The following is a 22,876-nucleotide window of genomic DNA, read 5'->3' as shown; positions in this document are numbered from 1 at the left end:
CTGTGTTTGAGGTTTCAAATGTTTTTGTACATCTGCCTGTCAATTTTGAGTTTTGTCCTTATTTTTTAAAAAAAATAAGGAAGTCTTTGCAAGTTATATGTTAATTCCAATGGAGCTGGCCCTACCGGGATGACGAGATCTACGGTAACTCAGCTGGGCCAGTGTATTGCGCCTCGACACTTCGTCTGCTGAAAAAAACACTGGGTAAAAATGTAGAACTACCATGGGAACAAGGAATGATGTTCCTGATTCAATGGTAACTCCACATTTCTTAGGGGACCCTTGTGATTCAACTTGTTATAATGGAGATTCATCCCACCTCCAGATTACTGATACCCATGATATTGGGAACTCTCTGGTGGGTGGGGGGGCGATATATGGAGCCATTTTCCAGGCCACTCACAATGGGACACAGGGGCGTAACAGAGGGCATCACAGCTTACCACGGGCTTTCATATTTCTGTGGATTTGATCACTGGCCTCAGCAGTGCTTCAGTCCCACTGGGTTTCAGCACTAGGTCAGTGCCCCCTATCTGATTTATGATACCCTATCTGATATGAGTGGGTGAAAAATAAGGCAGAAGGCAAGTTAGTACCCAGTAAGACCAAGAATAGAAGCAAGAAGAGCAACTGTGATATAAAATGACCTTAGCTACGAACCCTCGAGAACTGATATGCACCTATCCTTGTCCTCAGGCCAAATATCACACCACAGAGAAGCCATTGGTCAGACAATAACATAAGGAGAGATGGATATAAGACATAAAACACCAGATCCTTAGATCTTAGACTGCAGTGACATAGCAACAACAGTTCCAACGACTGCAGAAAAAAGCTTTTTATAATACATGGTGACTTTGATTTTTTTGTGTCCCAGCTCAGCTAATCCCAATATCTCCCACCAGAAGACATGCAGAGGTATACTTTTTTGTGGTCTGCAGGGTCTACAGCTGGCATCCAAACTTAGGCATGTCTAGCAGACCTTTAATTTATGTTGATAAACATTTCTCATCCAACAATGGGAATTCTGGTAATCTGCTCATGTAACTGAACGACAATCTCCAGTTTTACCAGGCTTAATTATTTCCCATCAACCTACCTAACATGTAACTGACTATTTCACATACAGAAAGGACAGATGAGAAGAGGCTTTAGCACTGACAAGTGATCACTCTCGCTAGCCACAGCTGTACCACATCCTGAGTTGAGGATCGTCCTGGGGAAAGTCGTGGAGTTACAAAAAAACACAGCGAGATTCCACAGATTTCTGCAAGCAGGTGGAAATTGGGCACATTGTGCAGCTTGCGCTCATTTTGAGCCCAGGGAGCTGTAAAATCAGCGCAAACAGCACCATGAGATGTGCCAGAGGGCGCTGCTTCTTTCTGCTCCTCGAGTAGATTTTCTTCTTGAGCGAAAGCTTTCTCAATCCGAATGATCGCTACATACAAGGGCCACCTGCGCTGAGAGAACTCACCGGTTGGCGTTCTAGCACCTGAAAATCACACAAGGGGATACAAATCCTCAGTCGCACTTACCAACTTAATCTTGCTAAGCTGCACGTGAGACAAAACTCCGCCACATGGAAGTTGCTGCAACAGCAGCAGCCTTCTAAAACAGAGGTCTTCAAACTGTGGGGTGCACCCCCCTGGGGGGAGGGGCATAGCTGCATTCTCAGGGGTCACAAAGGCTCAACTTGTAAATGAAGATGGCCTGGAAGCACAACTTGGCATGTTTCTGGCTGTCTCATGTGCATGCAGTCCCTGAAGTGCTTAAAAAAACATACATGATGAACCTCATATTGTAAAAGAATGTATTTCCATTTGATTAGCTTTTATTTTTGTTTAAGGTTTCTGTTTTATTTTATATGCAGGTAACTCAAAGTGGAAAAACAGAATTGTTTGTTCATTTTAGCCACGTGGTGGCAGGGTCAAAAACGTGGCTAAAAAGAACAAAACATTCTTCAAGTGTTTTGTTTTTCACTTTCAGTTAATTGCATATAAAACAATACAGAACCCTTAAATGAAAAATAAATGCAAGTTAATCTAATCAGTTAGGAATACTTTGTTATACATTATGAAATTGAATTTGGTAAATGTGACCACTGCAGATGTAAGGAATAGTAACGTGTGTTTTTATGGTGCTACTAGCTCCCAGTCTGGAGCAGAAAGCACTGTGAATATGCAAGTCATTATTTTAAATTTGTATTATACACAGTAAAAGGTAGACTGCTCCACAATGATTTGATGTTTCAAGAGAATCCACATGCTTTCGACATATATATTTTAGTAACAGATTAACTATATCTAGTATAAACATTTGTCTACTAAAAGTACACTCTCTAGAACTCAGCTTATCACCCTTATTACAACTTCGGCAGATGGAAAACCCGTCCGCCAAAGCCGTGCAGTCAGAAAACCGCTAGTGCGGTGACCTGACCGCGAGGGATATTACGAGTTTCCTGCGGGGTCGGTGGGGGGAAACAGTGTTTCCACCCTCCGGCCCAGCAGGAAACAACCCACAACATTGACGTCGGCTCATAATAGAGCTGGCGGCCATGTTGCATGGGTGCAGCAGCACCCGTCGTGCTTTTCACTGCCTGCCTAGATGATATATATGTTCCAACATCCTACCTTAAAAAATAGTACAATTTTCGACCACCTGCCTTCACTAGCCTAATTGCTTTCTTGCATAATGCGTCGCCAGAGACTGTGCATTTTTTATTCTTTGTTCTAGGTATCTTGCTCACAGCTTCCTACTTTAATTAATATATTCCAGTGTTCGGCAATACAAAAAAGAGTGTGGATGCTGCGCATCACTATGGGAATTCTAGTGCATCAATTTCGTATTGATATTCAGATAACTGGCGGGCCCTTGCAGGTTTAGGTTACCCAGACAGACGTTTTTTCAATAGACATATGAAATGAAAACTGCATCTTTCTGGACGAGCACAGGTTTAAACAATGGCTCGTCAATTTCCTTGTTTTCATATTTGAAAAAAAAAATGTTTTTTTTTACTCCGTCTGACTGCTCAAAAGGTGTGCTCTGGGCCCGAATGCAGGATAAGTTCCTAGGAAGGAGCACACTGATGCAGGGTTTGAGCCTGTGCACATGTTTTAAAAGGCGGCTGTTGATGTCAAAATAGCACAGATGAATGAAAGCAGGATAATCATCAGAACTGGAGGGTAAATGGTCAGACAACAGCGGTTGGCGCTGCAAATTTCAAGGGGTTGGGAGGGGTATGAGGGAAATAAAATAAAAAAATACCTGTTTCGGAGCCGCCGCCAGCTTCGATCCTCTTCCCTCGATGGTATTGGTGTCCCAGCAGTCCCTGGGACACCAGCACTGACTCCCCAGCAATCCTGGTGCTGCTGCTATGCTATACCTAGCATGACAGCAGCGTCAGGTTTGGTCTGATTAGCTTGGTCTGCTGCTCAGACAGTGCACTGGTGTCTATGCAGTTTCTCCAACCCAGCTGTGCCAACACAGCTGGGATGGAGAAATCTAAGTGTGCATGTCAATTTGATTGGCCTAAGACAGCTGGCCACACTGACATGCGCACTTAGTGCACTGACTCCACTCACCCTCCTACCCCTTCCATGGAAAAGCCCCACTCGTCCCTAAATATCAGTTTATTTTTTAGCTGCTGGCCCAGCCAGTGGGGCAATGCTCCGTTGGCATTGCAAAGGAACCACCCCTGGCAGACGATGCACACCCTGGAGATTGGTGCCCTTGCTTACTCGCTCCTATGGGCCAGTGCACAGAAGACTGCACCAACAAATTACACCAATGTTTCTTCTGCAGCCTTTTTCCATTTGATAAGAGTAGCCTTCTTCAGGTAAGCTCCAGTGCCTATTCAATCTGCTGCCTCGCTGCATTGTGAAGGAAAAGATGAAGGTCAAATATACTCCCAGATTGTCTGCCTCCCTGTCCCCATGGGGCGGAAGTCAGCTAGACATGGTTAGGTTTGGATGACAGCTGTAGACTCTGCAGACCATAAAAACGTATGCCTCTGCATGTCCTGGGGAGGGTGATACTGGGATTAGCTGAACTGGGACACAAACACATTTGTTTTTAAATTCTATTACTATAAAGGTAAAAGTCCCTATGTAATATAACAAGTTCTTCTCTGAAGTCATTGCCCTGCTGTTGATATATCATTGCAGTTTAAGAGTCTTCTTTCTAAGGATATGGTGTTTGAGGTGAGGTAGGGGCAGAGGGGCATGGTCTTTTCTTCATGTTTTATACCCATCTCTCTTCATGTTATTGTCTGACCAATGGCTTCTCTGTGGTGCTATATTTGGTCTGGGGACAATGATAGGTACATATCAGTTCTCCAGGGTTCATAGCTAAGGTCATTTTATATCAAAGTTGCTCTTCTTGCTTCTATTCTTGGTCCTACTGGGTACTAATTTGCCTTCTGCCTTATTTTTCACCCACTCATATCAGATAGGGTATCAGAAATCAGATAGGGTGCACTGACCTAGTGCTGAAACCCAGTGGGAGTGAAGCACTCTTCTGTCTCTCACTGCTGAGGCCAGTGATCAAATCCACAGAAATATGAGAGCCCGTGGTAGAAAAGGGGGAAGGGCAATGGGATAAGGGAGAAAGCAGAGATACCGGACTAAACCCCTCCAAATTATCACTTCTGCTGGTCAAGGATGTTTTCAGGACACAGCGGATATCTTTAGCAGCTTGAAATAAGTGACTCTGCACTTAACAGGGGTAGTGAATGAATAATCTTAGCAATACCTCTATGTACCCACCTCTCATACTTTCATGTGGCACTTATAATTCCTAAAGACTAAACATAAAAAGAATAAACACCTTTAATAAATACCCACAAACACTTCTACCTATGTCTTGAATACTTACCTCAAGACTCATTCCTAGGTAGTCTCTATGGAAGTTGACTGATAGTGTCTACTTGACTCTAGGATGGGGGTGAGATAACTCGCAGAGTTTCACCATGCAGAATTCGGCAGACTTACATAAAAACTCTGACCATGACCGTCTGCACCAGAAAATCGTGCTAAGGGATGCCAAATCTTGTTTGAATGCGTCAGCTCACAATAATCTGGAGCCGCGTGGAGAAAATATTCCACCACGCAGTGACTGGTGGAGTTTGGTTGGAAACTCTGCATTACAGGAGTAATGCAGAGTCACCAAATTCTTCCAATTCCGGGGGTGGAATGAAACATTCCACCCACCCCTATACTTGACGCACTGCAAGATAATCAACAATATTAATATTCTGCTGTTCCCTAGTTTAGCAATTTGTGTACATACACTAGAACTCTAAAACCTTATATTTGACTTTGATAACTACCATAAACTAAAGAATCCGGGCTAAAAAGTCCTAAGTCTTTCATGTTCTCTCACAGGATGCCCCTTGGTAAAACATAACTAACTCATGTCTTAGAAGAGCTCATACAAGGATCATAGTATACAGTTTGTTTCCTCTAGCAACACAACATTCAACAATCCTTCTCTGTATTACCAATGTCCTTTAATGCAAATTTAAATTGTTAGACATGGGGTCTCTAGTTGGCAGTTGGTTTGTACCCTGTCCAAGTAGGGACCCTCAGTCTAGTCAGGATAAAGGAGCTACCCGCTCAGGTAACCCGTGCTCACCCCCTTGTTAGCTTGGCACGAGCAGTCAGGCTTATCTCAGAAGCAATGTGTAAAGCATTTGCACATAATACTCAGTAACACAGTGTAAACACTACAAAAGGACACCACACTAGTTTTAGAAAAATAGCCAATATTTATCTATATAAAAGAAGACTAAATACGCTAAAAATCCAACATGCAGTAATAAAAAATATGAATTCTGGTAGAAATACTTAAAAATACAGTTCCTTGAAGTCAATAGCTCCACTTGGGGCTATCACGGAGTGTGAACAACAAAGCCAACAGTTCAGGCTGGCCACGGCGTCGCAGGCCAGCTACGGTGTAGGGAAGATCTGCAAACAGTACCTTTGGAATAGCAGGGCATCGTGATCCTCATGATGAGGTCCAGAGAGCGGTGTCGCTGGTGTCATGGTGTTGGTTCCGTAGGTCGGTGTGGGGTTGTTGGGCCCTTGAAGACACACGCGTTGCAGATCGAACTCGAGCTGATGAAGACAGGAGCACTGGTGTGGATGTCGTTGGGGCTATGGTGTGAAATGGGATGATGCAACGTGCGGTGCCCACAGTCGGCAACAGCTCAGAGACGATAAAAAGTGTTATGAAAGTTTGTGTGCTTTTCATGTACTGGTGAGTGTTTTTTGTTATGTGGATTTGAGAGGAGATATTGATGTAGTGGTTTTCTTTGAAGAATTTTTATGAGAGGTATTGCTGGTGAGTGGCATTTGAATAGTACAGGGTGTGGTGATGTGCTTTGTAGAAGAGTGTATGTGGTGTGTAAGAGGGATGGACAAGAGTTATGAGTGTTTGTGGTAGATTTGATCACTGGAAGAGGTAATAAGTCTGGTGAAGCAGAGCATAAGGATTGTAAGTTGTTTGTAATTGGTAAAAAGAGGAGGAGGGTGTTGGTGGATAGTGTGATGGAAGGATGAGTATAGGTTATATCATGATAAAAAAGGGTCTGTTAGGAGTAAGTAGAGGATAGAGCTAGTGTTTTGTATGAACAGGGAGTTTGTGCCTGGATACATTAAAGTTATGCATAATGTGGCTTGTGTTGTGTAGATGATGTGTGGATATGTTAGATGTGTGGGACAGAGTTGTGTTTGGTGTGAGGAAGAAGGTGCCATAGTGTTGTTATTGTGGTAGGATTGTATATAGGTGTGGTATGTGGTGGTTGTTGATACACATAAATCTGTATGAGGTTGTTTGTGGTGCATGAGTGGAATGCCTTTGCTGATATTCAGCGACGGCCAGTCATTTTAGGAGGGAGGGGGACGGGCAGGACACAAGGGCACACATGCACACTCACACTCATTAATTCACACATGCATGCACAAACATCCATTTGTAGCACTCATTATCAAATATTCAAACATACACACACACATGCATGCATGAAACATCCATTTAAAAAAAACACACACAAACATACTTACCTTTAGTTCTGCCTCAAAGGTCCCAGGAGGGTTGAGACTGCTGTCTGACAGGCACTCTTCTTGAGGGGCAAAAAGTAGGGGTGTGTGGCCCCTCAGCCCCAAAGGATGGGCCGCGGCTGGTGATATTGTCTTTAGATGTTGAAGGCTGTTGAGGGATTGAGGTGGTTGCTCCGAATTTGAAAATTGTGCATCATTCATTGTCCTAGGCCCAACCAGTCCCTAACATGCCCAGACAGGCTACTGCTGTTGTCCCCTTCGCCCTTAGTCTCGACACCTGGGCTGAGATGCCCTGAGCCCTAGGCTTAAGTAGCCCTATTGGCCAATAAAACTCTAGCCCTAACCCTAACCTATCAGAATCCTAACTTGAACAACCAATCAAACCAAAGCACTAATCACTTAATCCAATAGGGACACTAGCTCTACTAACCAATCAGATCCCTATGTGTGACAGCCAATCAGAACTGTAACCCTAATCTCTTAGTCCAGTGGGAACTCGAGCCCTAGTAGCCAATCAAACACCATATCCATAACAACCAATCAGAACTCTAACCCTCTGCCCTAAATCCAATGGAAACCATAGCCCTAGTAGCCAATCAAAACCTGAGCCATAACAGCCAATCACAACTGAAACCCTAAGCCCTAATGCCAATAGAAATACTAGCCCCCAGCAACAAATCACAGTAACTGATGCAACAACCAATAGAAATGTATATAAGGAGCAAGTGAGCTTATGCCCAGGTTGCTGTGCCGGGGGCAGAGAGCTGCTCCTCTATTCAGAATCTCCTTGAATACAGAGAGGCTCAATCCACAATTCCTAGCTACAGATTCAACTTTTCAGGTAAGGGACAAGTTTGAAACCACTGAACTACTGTTTTCTGTGCACTTAAAATCTAATAACTTTTTCTAACAGAAATCAAGGGCTGCACAGTTTATACCACATAGCAGAATAATAAGTCTCCTAAAGGCACTCTGGTTAGCCACTGAGGTGTATTTAGCCTTTTTTTAAATCTTGTGAGGAAGGTGACGCTCGATAAAGTGTTTGTGAAAAACTATAAGAGAAATTCACACAGCATTGGAAGAACTAAACAACTCTTCATAAATACCAAGTTTGCAGAAAAACAGACAGCCGAATGTAAACAGACACGGGTAGAGAAAATGCACTTTTTTGTAAACTTACAAGAATACACAGAAAGTCTGTGATCTTACCACCTTCTATGACCCTTACTCACTGGGCTCTGTTAAGTCGCAGAGAAGCTGGGCTCACAAGATGGAGGTAGCAGTCTTGGGGTTACCTCCAAAAAAAGTAAAGGGCCAGTGCAGGTGTGAGAGGATGGGTCAGGTTGCCTGGGAGCTAGAACGCCCAGGCTGCTGTGTTAGGGGTCAGGAAGCTGCTCTTCTATTCAGAATCTCCTTGGATACAGCCAGATTAAACAACGGAGCGGAATAAGCACATTAGTTACACATTTAATTAAATTGAGTATATTATTTTTATGTGAATTAAAAAAATATTTTCTGAAATTTAAATTAAAAATGAAATTACAACCTAATATACATTTTTTCATGTAACAATAATTATCAATTGTGATGTATAGAAATAATTACATTTAGTATAATTATACTTTAATAAAACTACTGTTACTTTTTTAAAAAAATTTAAAAAGATTATTAAAATATGTATACCTAAATAAAAATATTTTATTTTTAGATTTTGTATATATTAAACTAAGTATAATTATCTTTGTATATAGTTTTATTTAATTTAACATCATTTCCTATTTTTTTATTGTACGTCTGCGTCCATTGATTTCTAAGGCAGAGTATTGCGGTACCCTTTTTTGTCGATGTGTGGTGCTGGAATTACGCCAGCTCTGATATGGAGTACACTTACTACTGTTTTAGGACCTTTTGGGCTGTAATAAACATAGCAGTGCAGTTTGTGAATAGCAATGGCCCTACTCTTTTGTGGGAGGGTGCACATCCCTATCTAAACCCTTCGCTAAACCACCTTTAACCCTACTTACGCCTCCCTGAATCCCTCCCCTTTAGTCTTAAGCATCCCCTATTTTCCATCCACTACCCATGCTCACTCCCGTATTTATTAAATCAAATCAAATGTATTTTTATTGCATAGCTAATTAAAACCTTAGCCAAACAATTAACACAAATTTAAAGTGAGAGTTTAAAAACATGCAAACAACATACAATTGGTAAAAACCTCTTTTCAGTAAAATCACTATGTATTAAATAAAGCGCCAGAGCTCCCACATTTACTACAAAAACATATACTTAAGTGTGCAGTGTCTCTGTAGCCGGGGCAGAGATCTACGCACATAAAATAAAGGAGTGGCGATGGTGGAGACCTCCCCACATCGGCTTGTGGACAGCATTTTGTAGTATGTTAGTGGCACTATAGCACTAAATATACTATAAAATGTAGTTTGTGAGTAGCACCCTTTGTATGCATATAAAGGTGAGTGCTTAGATTACCCAAACATAGGTAGCAATGGGACACACTTGTGAGAGTAAAGTTTCAGATATTAAACGTTACAAAGTATCCACTTCTTTACTTCTACTTCCAAACATCACTCCATAATTTGGAGATTTCAACAATAGTATGTTACAGTGGGTACTGCAAATGGTATGTGTAATACAAGGAGACAGGAAGTTGATATATAAGGTCAAGGGAGTGGCCTTTGGAAATGTGGGCATTGCAGTTATCTTTAGGAAAGACTTTTGGGTCTTTGAAGCTTTGGAGAGACTGTTGTCTTTGACCAAGATGTCTTTAGATACCCTTCCCAGGGTGCTTTGTAACTGTAGCCAAAACCTTAGTCCAGGGCTTTGAAAACTCCCATGCAGACAAGTGCCCTCCGACCATGGAGGTGCAGTGTGCCACCAGGGAGGACTAACTATCCCCTATACTGTGCCACAATACCATGATTTGAACATGACGTGTTATCACTGAGAGGAGTAAATTTAAAGAATTTTAATCTCAGACTCTTCGTGGGGTTCTAACAGATAATTTGTACACTTTCGGACTTTGGAAATGAAAAAGAAACTGCAAGGGAAATCACTGCACAAATAAAAAAAAATGTCTAGCTTTGTTTTCTTTGTATTTTATTTATTTATTGAAAGGTGTATATCATTGCATATAATACATAATAACAGATTGCGTACAAGCAGGCTGTGTAGAAAAAAGCTGAGCTACATCTCAATGCAATAGGTGGAGTCCCCTACTTTTTCCATAGTGCAATATTATAAAAAAGAGAACGGGTGAGCAGGAGAGACAAAAAATACTTTCTTAACAACAAAGCAACAAGATTTGTGATTCTCCACGGTCATGGCACCTTCATTAGACGCCTTACAAAAGGCCTTGGTGTAGCGAGATGGCAAATCCTGTCATATTTTTAGTAAGGGGGGGAGAAGAGAGGGATGGAATGATAAAATTAAATTAAATTAAATTAAAAAATAAAAATAAAAAGTAAATTAAATTACATTTAAAAAAGAATAATAAAATTAAATTAATTAAAATTAAATTAAGTAAAATACAATAAAATAAAATGGGAAGGACCATAAGTTGCCAGATGTTTCTGAACCACCATGAGCAGAGGTGGACAGTTCCATTCAGATCCGTTCAGTTCAGTTCCCCTCCTCATTCATAACACATATACTGGGCTTTGGCGAACCCAAAAGAAAGAGAATCTTACAGTACTGCCTGTTACATTATGAGTACAAACAGAAAGCAGCAATAATACCTATAACAATCTTCTTGGTATCGCAGCCATCTTGTCACATTAAAGTGGCTGGATAACCAAGGCTATGGTTAAGGGGTGAGTTGGGTACTACTTATGTGGCAGAGTGAAGCCATCTATGGATTGACCTGTGTGGTGTTCTCCAGTGTCACAGGATGGATAGATATTATAGCAGTGGTTATTGAAGTGGCTAACAGCCTTCTTGTGACATATTGGGTTGTGAGGTCAAGCGTACGGTTTAGCAAAACTAACTCACATGATGAGCGGAGGGGTATATGAAGTTCCCGCTCATGGGCAGTGGTAAAGTATATGTGGTACATCACATCCCTTGTGGGCACATCTCCAGCAGATGGTGTGGTGCAATAATCCTGCAGCCTGAAGTTTTTGTGGGGTCCAGTACCAGTTTTGGGGTGTTTTGAAGAGAGTAAATGTCATCCTGGCCCTTCTCACCTCCTTGTCCAGGTTACCAATTACTTCTCCCAGTCATCCTCGTGTAGACTCTTCGGAAGAGTCACATAGAGAGAAGTTGTGTCTTGAGGGGCTGTGAGTGAAGGTGATGTACTATGAGATTTTGGAATTCCGAGATCCCCCCTTCAGACAATCCCAGTGTTTCAGATACTGTAGTACAGACGAATCTTAAATTGCCCATGGTGGTGGTGCGGGCTGGCTAAACAGGGAATGTTTCAACTGCAAGTATTTCCTCTCATTAGACCAAGGCAAATGGGATTCTTCTTGCAAGGCTACAAAGGGCTTAAGTTCTTAGCTTGATACCAGTATGTTGTCCAATGGAAATATGCCTGCCCATTTCCAGAGTTACTAAGAGACAGTCGGTCCCCCAGAAGTAGGGTGCAATTGTGCCAGATGAGACCCCGCGTATGCAGTCTTGCGTCGCTCTTAACAAGTGTGCAACCAGGTCCTGGACATAGTTTGGATGATGGGGTTGGTGGTTCGCGAGGATGGTGAACTATGACTGCATTTGGGAGCCTGATCCAACACACATGATCGCTCTCTCAGAAAAGGACTCAGAGAGCGGCATTGTCCTGTCTTGTCTACATGTGTACCAACTGGGACAAGAGTTGCACTTTGTAGTTGTGCTCCATGGATGGTAGGCTCAGCTGCCCGCATTGCCTGTGGGCAGTCAGTTTGGACAGTTTCAGCCTAGGTCTCTTGGTCTGCAACATAAAGGCTTCAATACCGCTATCAATGTCAGCGGCGGCCACGGCAAATCTCAAGGAGGGGTGGGGGGTCGACGACGGGGGAAATAAATAATACTTTTAACAAACCTTACTGCTGCCAATGCTGCCCCCTCGCTCCACTTCTCTTCTGGTGTCCCAGCATTTCCTGGGACATAGCATAGGCTCACCATAAATCCTGGTGCTGTTCTCATGCTAAACCTAGCATGAGAGCAGTGCCAGTATTGGTCTGAGCAGCTTGGTCTGCCACTCAGACAGCACACTGGAGACTGTGCAGTTTAAACCTAAGTGTGCATGTGTGTTTGACCGGCCTGAGTGGGCCGGACAAACACACATGTGCACTTAGCGCACAAACTCCACTCCCCCTCCCCTCCAGCCCCTCCTGTGGCCCAGCCCCACCCCTCCTTGCAAATGGTGCTGCCTGAGCCAGCAGCTGTAAACTAAAACACTGCTGCCAGGGTCTTAGCCAGGGGGCGATGTTCCTCCAAAATTGCGGAGGAGCCACCCTTGAAAATTTCTGCTAGTATAGAGGTCTTAACTGTGATCTGTAGTAAGATGTTAGCAAACTGGGGCACCACCGCCATTTTTTACAGCATGTTCTCTCCCCCAAAGCTATAGATGTAAGTGGGTGCATTTTGCAAAGACCATCTTAGTTTGGCTACGGGTGGGTCACTATTGTCCAAGAGCATTTGTTCCAGGCCTCTGCTGGTATGCACTCCCAGATACTTTGAGCGGCCTACTTTCCATTAGAATCCATAGCTCATGATAAATGTACTTGTTGTTACTTGGGAGGGAGGTAAGGCTTTCACTCTCGCCCCAATAGACCTTATAGCCCAAAGTTTCGGAGAATTTCATAACAGTGGACAGAAGCTGACATTTATTGGGTGTGAGTATTATGTCATCAGCTTATAAAAGCATTTTCTAGGCACCTTGATGTGTGGTTCCGTGCTGTGTATGCTGGGAGGAATAAGAGGGTCGAAATGGGGCTGGCTTAGTTTTCTCAACAGTGGAGAAATCTAGTGGGAGGTCTTTTTAGGTCAAGCATAGCAGTGCGCAAGCGCTGCTTTTCTGACATGTTGGTATGTATCTGGGCTTTTAACCATGCCCACCTCATGCCCATCACTATCACTCATTCATGGGCTTGCCTTTCAAAAATCCTTTCTTTTCGTTGGTAACTGCTTTACGTTTGTCCCTCCTTAGGGCGGATTTGTTACCGCCTTGGCCATCGACCCTGTTACATGGATAATTGCACTTTTGCCGATAACTTTGACTGCAAGCAAACTTCTTTTTTCTTTTGTGTCTCTCCTTCACTCTTATGGTGGCCGTGGCGCTTCGAATCGACTCCCTTTTGTCAATTGTTTTACTTTTCATTTTCAGTTTATGTGGCAAGAAATGTTCAGTTAGGAATTTACAACCCTAATAGCTCCCCGAGCAAACGCGAGACCCATTGCATTGCAAACGCTTATTCCACCCGTTTTGCAGAAGAAATTGTATTAAACAGTGGCCCCACTAAGTGTGCTTTTGCAGAAAAGCTTGGTTAGAAGTGTAGTTCGAAAATAATATTGAAACTTCACAACTTTGTGAAAGGCACAAAACCATTTCGGCCACCCTTGAGTTTGTGACGCCACAGAGTGAAAGTTTCAGCCATGAAGTCTCACACCTTGTAGTAGACTGGAGTACATTCCATGCCAGCTGAAGATACGCAACCAACAAACCAAGCATTGAGTAACGGGGGTTGCCCCCGGGCACCATGCCCAGCCATAGAGCAGCGTCTTCCGATACCTCGTGTGGAACGAGAGGCTGCTACGGACGCAGACAGGCGCAAGCGTGCCCAGGCGCGCCCTGCGTAAACTAGCGACACCAAGGCAACTGGGATTAAAATGCAGACCTGAATGAATAAATTCATGAAGTGAAATGTCTTCCTGCAGGGACTCTGTGCAAGTCAGTGCCAGGGAATGTGAGCTTGTTGTATCTCTGCAGGTGACAACATTCATTTAGCAATTACACAAGGATGCCGGGCACCGGGAGAGGACCGGGCCGCGTAAAAACGCGTTAATCGGAGAGCCCTTCTCCCTGCCAAAGACGTTTTTTCCTTGGGTACATGTTAATAATTTCTGGAGTGACTGCGCGGCAGCTGGCAGGGCTCTGCAGGGACGCTGCTTAAATACAAAGGCCGCGATTTACTTGCATGTTTTCCTCAGTAAAAAATGAACTTTCATAAAGGTCACACCCTCGAAAGGACGCGGCCGCCCAAGATCAATAAAGGCACCTTGGTGCCGAGACAGTGCGATGCTGTGCATTTTAAAAAGCGTGTTAAAGGTAATCATCCCATATGTTTCCTGAGTCTAGGCTCTGACGTCCGTGATGCAGGTCTCTTTCACTCTTTCAGGTTTGTGAATGTTGAGGGTTGTGAATGCACAAAGGTAGGCCCATATTTACTAAATATTCATGCAGCAGCAAAAAACACAACATGACCACATCACATGTTTCCACTGAAAACTGACACTTTCTTCCAATGTGTGTAGCTCCAGATCACCCAGCGTCTAGGAAACCCTAGTAAACCTATATATTTTGGGGGTATCCAGGGTGGGGTGACTTGTGTGGCTTTCACCAGCTTTAGTGGACCCAGAATCACTTTCAAACCTAAAACTTTAAATAAAAACACATTTTCTTCACATTTCTGTGAAGAAAAGCTCTGGAATCAGCAGGAAGCCACAAGCTTCCTTCCACCCAGCATTTCCCTGATTCTTGAGATAAAAATGGTACCTCGTTTGTGTGGGTAGGCCTAGTGCCCAAGACAGGAAATGGTCTAAAATGTAACATGGACGAATCATATATTTCCACTTAAAACTGATCCTTTTTTTACAAAGAGGATATCTGTAGGTTTTGGACCCTAGCTCAGCCGGCACCTGGGGAAACCTAGCAAACCAGTGAACCATTGAAAACTAGACACCTAGGGGTATCCAGGATGGGCTGGCTTGCATGTCTCTCACCAGTTTGTTTTACCCAGAATCCTTTGCAAACACCAAACTTTAATTAAATAAACACATTTTCCGCACGTTTCTATGATGGAAGGGCATGAAACCTGTGGGAGCCAGAAAGTTCCATCTACCAGCCATTTCCCCAAGTTTCCCCAAAAAATGGTACCTCACTTGTGTGAGTAGGCCTAGTGCCCGTCACGGGAAAGGGCCAAACTAAGATCAATAGAGTCCACTGGTGAGGGCTCCAGTTGACCTTGGTTTGAGCCATTACTGCAGCAGGCATTAGGTCCAGCCACACAAGTAGGGCAGCGATTTTACTGACACAAGAGGGGTAATGCAGAGTGGTAGGAATGTTATGGATTCCTACAGATTCCGGAAGTTTCCATAACAAAAATGGAAGGAAAATGTGTGATTTCAGCCAGAGTTTGTGGTTTGTAGACCATTGAGGGTAATAAAACCAAGTAGGATCCACACAAGATGCCCCACCTCAGACTCCCTTTGTTGGCTAGTTTTTAAAAAAATTCTGTGGTTCGTAGGTTTGCATGGGTGGCATCACAGCACAGCCCCTAATACAGCACCTACCCCTACTGCTTATCTCTCAGCATATCGATTTATAGCCATTTTCTCTTGGGCTACCCACACAAGTGGAGTAGCGTTCTTTTTGGCAGATGTGTGGGAACTCAGTGTGGGAGGAAACCTGTAGCTCCATGCTGATTCCATGTCTTTCCGTCACAGAAAAGTGATGACAATCTGTGTTTCTTAGCACAGTTTGACGTTTGCAAAGACTTCTGGGTAACATTACTTGGTGAGAGCAGCACAAGTCATTCATGCCTGGACTCCCCTGGTTGTCTAGTTTTTAAAAATGTGCAGGTTTGCGTCGGTGTGGGCTGAGCTATGTCCCAAAATCCACAACTACCCACAATGAAAAAAGGAGTTTTTAGTAAGGGCCATCTTACTGCCACACATATAAGTACGATGCAATTTGTTTTTTAATGAATCCACCACTTACATTAGTTGGTTTTAGCACCTCCAGGAATACTAGCTTCAAAGCATAAATATTTATTAAAGTATGACAGTATGGTACAAGCTATCTTTAAACAGGACCCACAGTTCTGGGCAAACACATTATCTTCATTATAAAATGAGGTCCAATTAACAGGCTGCATTCCGATGACCTGGCCTGGTTCCATAATAAATCTGGTTTTCAACTGGGGGGATTAATCCAATCCACCCAACTAAAGGCTCATAGCGCTAATAGATTCAGAAGCTAAGTAGTATGCCTCTCTAATCCTGGCAGACTGCATTGAGTGGTCCAGTAAGAACATCGTTGTCCCAGTTAACCAGACTGGATTCAGGAGAGAACCTGGTACGACAACGAATATCTTAGCAGTTTCCCTAACTGCAGATAAATGCAAACAAATGCCGAATAAATTGTACCTTTGCTTTATTGACTTTAAAGCAGCATTTGACCGTGTAGATTTTTATGGAAAAAACTAAGTGAGTGGAATATTCCTGATAATCTGCTGCAAGCCATCAAACAATTTGCAAACTTGGATTTAAGTCAAGGTGGGATGTGGCACAAGGCTTTTGAGGAAGATTGCTATGGAAAAAGGCTTAAAGCAGGGGTGCGAATTGGCACAACATCTTTTTAACCTGTTCATGGCTGACTTGAAACAAAGTTAGATCAGGTAAACTCCCATCCACCGCTCCTGGGTTCACAAAAACTAGTGAACTTGTCCTATGTGGACAATTTTTTACTGTTAAGTTTAACAAAAGTTGGATGACAAAGGTTAGTCACCTCACTGAAAAATTATATCAGCGCTAACAAACTTGAAATCAGTACAACTGAAACTAAAACAATGACCATTAGTAATCAATCTGAGCCCCTGTTTAGGATCCTTCTGGTTGAGATAACATTGAAGGAAGTCAACAACTATAAATACCTGGCAATATATACACATAACATAGTACACTTTTCTGAGCAAAAACAGTGTACATCAAAGAAAGAGAATGTTCTTATCTTTGCTTTTCGCACACCAAGAAAGAAGTTGGATGGCCCCTCTTTTCAACTATTACTTACAGTAATAGTGGCCAGACTGCTACCGACTGTGCCGTATTCAAGTGTTGCCATGCAAGGCCAGGTTGGGACCCTTTTGGACAGACTGCAGCTCAGTGCTTTTAAGCGAGTGCTTGGTATTTCCCAACATGCCTCGCCGATGCAAGATCGTCTGTAGTTTGGGCTTACACATCACGTCCTGGGGAGAATGGACACCACAATAAAATGCTGGTACAAAATAAGGTCAAATAAAGAAAGCTTATTAAACATCTCATTATGGACAATATTTGCAAAAGATCCACAAGCCAGCTATTACAAACATCTCTATACTTCAATAAAATTGACCAATCTAACTGAGCTCTGGAGCAAGAACCTGCCTTTTTTGACTTTGAGGAAAGCGGCAAGTTAAGCTGCAAAACTGCACACATATTTGAATTATAAAAACAGATTTCACTGTCAATCGCATGCGTGGATGGTGCTTAAATTCTATGACAGATTGAAATCGGCCTCATATTTAAGACTTACATTTTCGACACATATAGAGAAGGTTGATGGCTCTTCATTTTGGCCAATTACCATCACTGTCTGAGAGCTGTGTTCTCTGGACTTATTTAGATAGATAAGGAAATGCTTATGGTCCTTATACTAAATATGTGAAAACAGTCATCATGTAAGATATTATGCCCTGTACCATTTTTCAGTAACATTGGGTATGAAACTGATTGGGTTTGCACACTTTCAAAGCAACTAGAAATGTTGGTGAATAAATCCTACTGGAAATTTCTTTGACTTATTACACTTACTCTGGTTCTCGTGGACAATCAGGGTGGTCCTTGTGTTCTGTACATATGTTCCCTAAAAAGCACTTCAAAATCTGGGCAAGCCTTTCATATTTTGCCACATCGGGTACTCCATGATAATGTGGCATATGCACTTGTCAATCAGTGGACAGAACCCCTACCATGTTCTGACGGCAGATAAAGGTGTGGAGAAGGCCATAAGGAAGTCCATGAGGGACTAAAATTATACGGCTACTTGCCTTGCGAAGTAGTGGCCCATGGAAGGTAGGCATCCATGCACAGCCATTGAAAGGTTTACCTAACGGCAGCTCTGCCTCTGTCAATTTCCCAATACTTCACCTTTTTATGGTACAACATAAAGCAAGTAGGAAAATACAGGGTTGGCTGAGGTGGGCACTGTGGACAGTAAACATGACTCTCCTGTCTCTTTACGTGCTTAGAGCAGACTCTACAATGAGAACATGGTCAAGTCTTTATAGGTGTTTCAAGAATGCAATCAGTAACGTGTTGCTGCTTCGGCGTTGCAACATCCTGAAGAGCATGTAGAGGCTGCTGCTTCTGCAGCAGTAAGACTTTCAATGACAGACAACTGAAAGTGAAGGAAAGACATGAGTCATCCTGTGGTTGTCTGACACTAAACAACATATGCATTGTATGTTGCCATCTGGATCAGGTGGGTAAACAGGTTCTTGTACCGAGTGAAAGTTTTACAACTCACATTGCATAGCTGAAGAACCTGGTTGTTCTTACCCACTCTTGTTGTAATAAAATGTACAGATGGGCTTGGGAATGTTAGTCATCTCATCCCAAACCGTGATGGGGGAAGTGCACTCATGAATTGTAATGAGCACTTATGCGTCATGCCTATCAGAGGATTTGACTGTAACGCAGTGTGCTCATGGGTTTCTGGAACTTCTGACAAATTAGTTGCTGTGAGAATCTTTTGCAGTGACAATGAACTGTACTGCATGCTACTGAGCCAGCTTTGTACAGATTACTGAGCAAAATAGAAATTGTGATGGAGAGTCTGGACAATCTCCCATATAATCTTTCCTGTGACTCCTAGCGTGGGAGGGCAACCTGCAGTGTTTAAAGTGCAGTACTCCTCTGTATGCACTCTCAAGCTGTACACATAGCCAGTAGAGCTCTCACAGAGCATGTAAAGCTTGATGTCATAGAAAGCTCTTTTGCTCACAATGTTATGCCTTAATAGAAGCCACCAGTTGTAAAGGATCAAGGACTCATTATTGGCTATAATCTTTCCAGGAATATAAATCTCTTGAAACCTGGCAGGCAAATGTTCCATGACAGGCTGAATTGTTAACAACTTGTGATGGTTGGGATGGTCCCGGGGCAATGCAGAAGAATTGTCATTGAAATACAGCATATGCTGCAATAGCAAAAAACAATCCCTGCACAGGTACGATGTGAAGATGGAGGTTACCCAAACCGTGTGATTAGACCAGTAGGACTGCAAGGTTGATTTCTGCACTGACCTCATTTTCATGGTAAGGCCCAAAAATATCTTCAACTCCTCAAGCGAAGTCAGAATCTACTGACGTCTGATTAGGATAAGGCCCTACAGTGCCTCCATGCTCCCTCAGAAATTGTTCAAAATGCAAATTTGTTTGCAGTACAATTTGCTCAGGGAAGTAAGCATCCAAAAAGAGATGGAATTAGTCAAATGGCAAAAAATTGCCCATATCGACTTTACATCCAGCTTGTGAAAGGCGGAATTTGTGGCTAAACTATATTGAGGGGCTGCCAAGCAATCACTTCATCTGTGCTTGCCACCGAACATGCCTGCTCTCTGGGTTGGTGTAACCTGCTATGGTCGACCCACTGCACAGACTGCACTTGCGAAGGGACAGCACAACTGCCATCATTGTGTCCCTCAGAATTGCTGGAAGTGAATCATCAGACGGAACTGTACTGAATGGAAAATCACTTCCAGATTTTACTCAATTTTCCTTTCCATCAGTTACTGTCTCGGAATCTGCTGTCTCAGTCTCTGATCCTGCCTCAGAGCTGTCTTCTATAACTTGAGTTAGGGCCTGGGCAGCGGTCATCCACCGAGATGCCATCTCGGATACCAGCTAAAACTGACCTCGTAAAACGACATACTATATAGAATGCAGATTTGTTGTTCTAAAACAGTTTGTGGGTGTGTTCGTGTGAGATGTGTGCAACAGTAAATAAAGACTGAGTCAACTTACCATATCTTATTTCCTGATCCCGCAGGTTCTCCAAAGACAATAAAAAAAGACAAGAAAGACACAATAATACTTAATCTTGCCACATACCCAACAGCAAAACATATTTGTTACATTGCTTATGCAAAACGTTATTGTTGGGGGAGCTGCTGGGCATTTACCAGTATACAAGTAATCCCTAAAACATTAAACCTATCTTTGATCCAAAGAAGCAGACAATCACATAGCAGCCCCCGCAACTTTACGCGCAGGCATGCTCTTTGTGAAAATCACAGTGCTATCACTAGGGTCAATGGAATTATGCGTCACTAGAGCACCAAATTATGCAACAACAGGTTTGACTAAAGTCTGCAGCATGAAAAGCCAATTAGGTGTCATATGGCACATAAATGTTCCATCTACTGCATAATCTGCAGATGGTAGACATAGATATATATTTAACACCCACAGTTTTTTTTCTACCTAAAGTCTACAATGATCAGGTCAATCCCCCGGTTAGGCCCATGATGAGTTCAATTGGTGCCTTACTTGAAAATGCTTCAAGATTTATTGACATCTTTCTCACCCCCTATGTGATCACCTTGCCCTCCTATTTGAGAGACTCCCAAGATTTCCTTAAAAGGATAGATGGGATACTATGGAAGTCAAGTAACCTAATGGCCACAGTGGATGTGGCCCCCCTTTACACCTCCATTTACAATTCAGATGGATTTAAACCTTGTGAAAAAATTTTAATATACTGGTCAGTAACCCTGTTGGAACACTCAAACGTGATATTGGAGATGATGGAGTTCTGTCTCAAACATAGAGCCTCATTACTAGTGCAGCGGTCTTCAGACCACCACAGGACTGCCCCACTTGTGGTGCAGTCGATGAGCACAAACAGCACCGCCAGGATCCATGATCCCGGCAGTCTGGCGATGGCAGAGCTCGTAATCCACCAGGGCAGCGCTGCATGCAGCACTGCCCTGTGGATTTCGACCATGTTCTCCACCAGCCTTTTCACAAAAGGTTGGCAGAGAAGAGGGGCAAGGGGCCACAGGGGGCCCCTGCACTGCCAATGTACTTGGCATGGGCAAGGGCCCCCCTGTCCAGCACTGTTGCAATGTTCCTTGTCTGCTTTGCAGACAGTGATCATTGTGAGGGTGCTGGTGCACCACTGTGGGCTACAGCATTGCTGTCAGCTTGATTACGAGCCAGAGAGAATACAGTTGCCTGTTTCCCGCTAGGCCAGCAGGTGGAAAAGTGGTAAATTCTTAATAACTCTGGCGGGGTGGGCACAGCGAAGGTGGCAGCCACCCTGTTGGGAGTTTGGCGGATGGGCTTTCCCGTCCACCAAACTCGTAATGAGGGTCATAATGTATTTTTGTTCAATGATAAGGGCTTTCTTCAAAGACAAAGTACCACCATGGGTACATCATTCGTACCAACCTATGCAAATCTCATCATGGGTTGGTGGGAGGTTGAGGCTGTGTGGAGTAACCAAAAATCAATGATGACAGATAAGGTCATCATGTGGATCCGCTACATCGATGATTTATTCATCACATGGGAAGGTGAAAGAGAGGAGTCTGAGCAATCCATCCAGTCTCTGAACAACAACAACCAAAAATTCAAGTCACCTTTGAAATCAGTGACAGGAAATTCTCTATCTTGATATTGGGATGTAGATATGCAGGACGGCAGAGTCTATACAAAGATCCTTAGGAGCACCACAAGTACCAACAGCATCCTCCATGTCAATAGCGGTCACCCATGGGGCCTAAAATGGAGTGTTCCCTATGGAGAATTACACCTCGCAAAAAGGAATTTCTAAGAAATGGAGGAATTTGAAAGGCAAGTGAGAGACATGTACCAACGTTTTGAGGTGATAGGATACTCCAAAAAGGTCCTGTAGGAAGGTAGGAGGGGAGATGATAAAATATATAATGGATTACGATACCACCAACAAAGAAGCCAAAGAACTTGTGAGACAAAACTGGAGCATTCTCAAAATGGATGATGTACTTAAAGATCTATTACCAGAACATCTCAGCATTAACTACAAGACCCCCTTGGTGAGGGGCTAGGTTGACCAGTAGTCATATGAAAACAGAAAAGGCTGGGAGATTAGGGATTTCAAATTGGCTCACTAATAACAAAAAAGCTTATGGAAATACCAAAGGTGTAAAGCCTTCCCACATGTTCTTAATAGACCTAGTTTTGAAATACAGCATGGAGTGTTGAAGATCATCAAGGAATGGATCACCTGCAGGACACCTTTTGTAGTATACATCCTAGAATGCTCCTCTGGGAAGAAGTATGTGGGCAGTACAGTGAACCAACAAAAATTGCAGATTCTCCAGCACCTGCTGGCGATAAGAAAAAAATACTTTTCTCATACCATGTCCAAGCACCTTTGGAAGAGAGACGAGGAAGCAATTAAGTATTTCCCCCACCTGCATCTTCCTCAGCTTGTTAAAAAAAGGAATCCTCCGGTCTTTGCAGTGGAGGATCCCTTTCAGACCTCCCTGTGTCGCCTAATGGCCAACAGATGCACTGGGTTGGATGTGCATGTGTCGGCCGTTTGCCGACATACACCAAAAGGGTTAATTGATTAGTTAAAGTAAGGTTCTTCCTACTGAGTATAGGTGTGGTAGGCCTTGATAGTTAGCAAAGAGGTGGGTGTTGTATGTAACATGTGCATTTATTTGGTTTATTTTGAGGCTTTGGATTCTAGTTGGGTTAGAGGCTGTTCCATTTCTATCTCTAAATAGCTGTGTTGTTTTTTTAAGAATCTCTAAAAATCTGTATTGTGGAGGGTGACTGTTTTAAAATCCCTTG

The sequence above is a fragment of the Pleurodeles waltl genome, chromosome 11, assembly GCF_031143425.1.
Source record: "Pleurodeles waltl isolate 20211129_DDA chromosome 11, aPleWal1.hap1.20221129, whole genome shotgun sequence".
Lineage (NCBI taxonomy): Eukaryota > Metazoa > Chordata > Amphibia > Caudata > Salamandridae > Pleurodeles > Pleurodeles waltl.
Note: the sequence above shows the minus strand (reverse complement) of the source record.